Here is a 3,863-nt window from a genome sequence, read left to right as displayed (position 1 = left end):
GGAATCCCATCACAGCAATATGATGGGAAATATAGTTTGGTGTCAGAGTCAGAGAAGTGAGATAGCTGATTCTCAGAGACAAGTCAGGTCTGTTTCATGTTGGTCAAACTGGTCAGGTGGAGGAAATGGAAATGATTTCTGCACTCACACTGAAAGTTTTCATACATTATTGCTGTCCACATGAGACCAGAGGACCAGAGACCTGATGCAGGTTAGTTAAGGCGATGCAGTTGCTGTGTATGTTATAAGAAGCCCTCCATTCCCATGTTCCCCAGGCCTCATACTGCTTTCTCTGTTTCAAAGGTGAGACATATGATTAGGGAATTTGAGGTGTAGGGGGTTGCAATGGTAGAAAGGAAGCACCAAACTAATATAATCAAAAACATCAAAGACATCATACAAGATTTTACTGCAGTGATGTAATATTTGGTTGCTATGGAAACCTGTGTGTCAATAGTAGCCTGTTCAAAGTCAGGTTCACACTGTGGTGCAGCCTCACCAAAGCTTTACAGTTAATGTTCATAACAAACACAAAGGATTTAATTTAGGTTCTTCCTCAAAGGTCAGAATACATCAAAGGCACATCAAAGGCAGGTCAGTTGATGACATCACAGTCGGTGACATCACAGAGACACCAGACCAGAAATATATCAGAGGACACCAGAATACATCAAAGGCACATCAAAGGCAGGTCAACTGATGACAGATGAGTTTTTTATTACGTGTGTAATATAGAGAGCCTAGATGAAGCTCCATACTTTCAATACCTGTCTTATGGGGAATCTAAATATACATACTGTTCATTTTTGTTTGCTTTATGTCACTGTTGTTTTTGCACATTGTGTAAAAGTGTATGTACATTTGTGTCCTAGAGTGTGTGTGTGTGTGTGTGTGTTGTGACAGAGTTATCTTTATATTTTTAGGTTTCTTCAAAGTCTAGAAACAGACTTTAACCTGAGAAACCTCCTCTGTCAGAACATGTCCTCCACATTGCATTTTCTCATTAGAGAGAAAGATTCGGATTCATTTTACAGAGTTCAGTCCACTCATGTCTACTGCTGAGTTCAAAGCTCCTGACCTCTGAGAGCCTTGTTTCATAATTCATTTCCAGCTCACAGTGTTTCTGTCCTCCAGCAAACCTTTGGATGTCAGTGTGTCAAGCTAATGTTGGTGAATCTGAGGCTGTGTTGACTGAGAGAAGAAGCTGTGAGATCTTTTAGACCCTGAGGAGTCACTCTGGACTGATTTGATAGATGCTCCACAAATAAAAGTGCTTCTCCACTCAACTAACTACTACTCCTCATAGGGACTGTCTGCAGGAACTGAAGCTGCTTTTGGTCAAAGAGATATTCATGTGTTCACTGTTCACTCAGGACCACTCAGCTGGGTTGGTGAATTCAGCACCAAGGACAGCAGCAGCTGAACTGTACACAACTACTAACAGATAGATGGAGTGTGTACAACATTCATGTTAATATATCTGCTGAAATCCTGTTGGAAGCAGCATAAAGTGGCCTCCAGGCTGATGGCAGTAATCTGCTGCAATTAGCCAAGAATGAGCCCATTAGCCTCTATAATGAAGTTCACACATATTTTTATTTGCAACACAGGATGAAGACAATTAAGTTTAAGTTATACTTTATTAATCCCTCTTGGGGAAGTTACTCTCTGTATTTTACCCACACAAAGTGAACGAAATAAACACACAAGCAAGCACATGCACTAGAGACTCTGTAGCAGGGGGGCTTCCCTAGAAGGAACCCGGGGAGCTGGGGTAGATCGGTGCCTGGCTAAGGGGCAGAGGTGGGGGTGGTGTCTCCTTCACCACCACTTATATCCATTGTGCGTATCACTTGTGCTAGGTCGAAGAATTGAACCGGCGACCCTCCGATCTCCGGGCGGTCCAAAGTCCAAAGCCGCACGCTTAACTTGCTGTGCCACGGCCGCCCCACATTAGTTTAAAAAATAATGATTTGAAGGTTTTTTGAGAGTTGCTACTTTTTTTTAATCCTGTTGCTCTAGATTTTCCTCAACTCCGAACAATGTGGACTGTGAAGTGAAGCATTAACAAGCTCTCAGTCAGCACCATGGAAAGAGGCAGAGACGACTGCTGTTCTCTCTACAGTACAAAACAATTATCACTGTTTATGTCGCATGGGTAAAGTAAGATTTTATTGTGTGTCTTTTAACTCCCAGTGTGTTTTTTAATTTATATTTTTTGATTTTAGAGTGTGGTGTGTTTTATTGCATGTATTGCACACTGGGAGTATATTGTGCTTTTATTCAGCTTAAGATTGGCGAGCGCTGATAAGTTCGGGAGGAAACCGGAAGGGAGAACGCGGAGAGCACAGACGAGAACTCGGAGAGCACGGACGAGGCGGAGAAGACACAGGGGACAGGCTGCAGGACCACGCCGGAGGAACCAGGGACGGATTGTTTGCAGGCTCCATGAAGAAGCGGTGTGAGTAGCGATCTGCGGCGAAGCGTAACCTGTAGCGATACCTGTATGTGTTTAAAAGTGCAGTGACTGCTGTCCCGCTTTCCTGTTGGTTCGAGGTCGGCGTTCCGAGGAGGACAAGGGCGCGGTGCAGCGGCGTGGTGGGATCGTGGTGCCGAACGGGTCGACGCTTCTGCGGTGACCGAGCCTTTTCCGCCAGCGCCCGAGTGTGTGCGATAATCCCGGCCTCCACAGATAAGACTCTGGATTGCTCCATTGGACTCTCCCCCCATTCAGTTTTAGCCTCTCTCCTTTTAAAATACCTTTTTACCAACCCCGGTCTTATAGTCTTTTTAGTTTTTATCTGTGTTCTTATATTTTATCTTATTTTATGAATAAACATCCGTGTTCCTGTCAAGATCTGTGGTTCTCTTGGTTTTAGCAACTGCTCTCTCGCCTGATTTTTTAAACTACATGCACTTTTAATATACTTTTATTAAATATAGAAGGACACCTAACATAACCCATCCACATTTACACTTTTTATTTTTCTCATATGGTTACATTTTTTCAGTGTTACTTCAAATTGATGAAATCACAGTTGCACAATCATCTCTCTATCATCTCTTATTTTCATCCTACACTTTTTGACTCCATCCCCGTGGTTTCCATCACAGCAGACTCCCAGCTGATTACCTGTGACTCTGCTGAGAGTGTTTGATTTCTGACTGTTTTGCTGTTGTTGTTCTTCAGCTCAGTTGAGTCCATAGAGCTTTATTCTTCAATACAGAATTCAAAAGGGTTTTCAGATGGCTGCAATTGCACCCCACCCCAGCTCCCCGGGCGCCTCACTAGGCAGCTCCCTGCCCCAGCATCTCTAGTGCATGTGCATGCTTGTGTGTGTTTCGTTCATATGCTTTGGGTAAAATGCAGAGAGTCATTTCCCCAAAAGGGATCAATAAAGTAATTAAAAGAAAAAAATCAGCCAAGAATAATGAGACTCTATACTGATGGAGTAACTGCTGCTTGGAGGTAAATGTTCTGTTAGTCTCTGAGAGTCAGTCACATTAATTAAAAGATAAAAAGTGAAGTAGTTAGTTCATACAAGTGTGAGAACAATTAGTCTGTAAGCAGCATGGAACAAATCTGTGGCTGCTGCGTCTCCTTTAGCTGCTTCTCTGCTGCACTTCACACTGTAACAGCTGCTGCTGTCCGTGGTGCTGAATTCACCAACCCACCTGAATGGTCCTGAGTGAACAGTGAACACATGAATATCTCTCTGACCAAAAGCAGCTTCAGTTCCTGCAGACAGTCCTTATGAGGAGTAGTAGTTAGTTGAGTGGAGAAGCACTTTTATTTGTGGAGCATCTATCAAATCAGTCCAGAGTGAGTCCTCAGGGTCTAAAAGATCTCACAGCTTCTTCTC

This window comes from Toxotes jaculatrix, chromosome 13 (assembly GCF_017976425.1).
Source record: "Toxotes jaculatrix isolate fToxJac2 chromosome 13, fToxJac2.pri, whole genome shotgun sequence".
NCBI classification, from domain to species: domain Eukaryota; kingdom Metazoa; phylum Chordata; class Actinopteri; family Toxotidae; genus Toxotes; species Toxotes jaculatrix.
Note: the sequence above shows the minus strand (reverse complement) of the source record.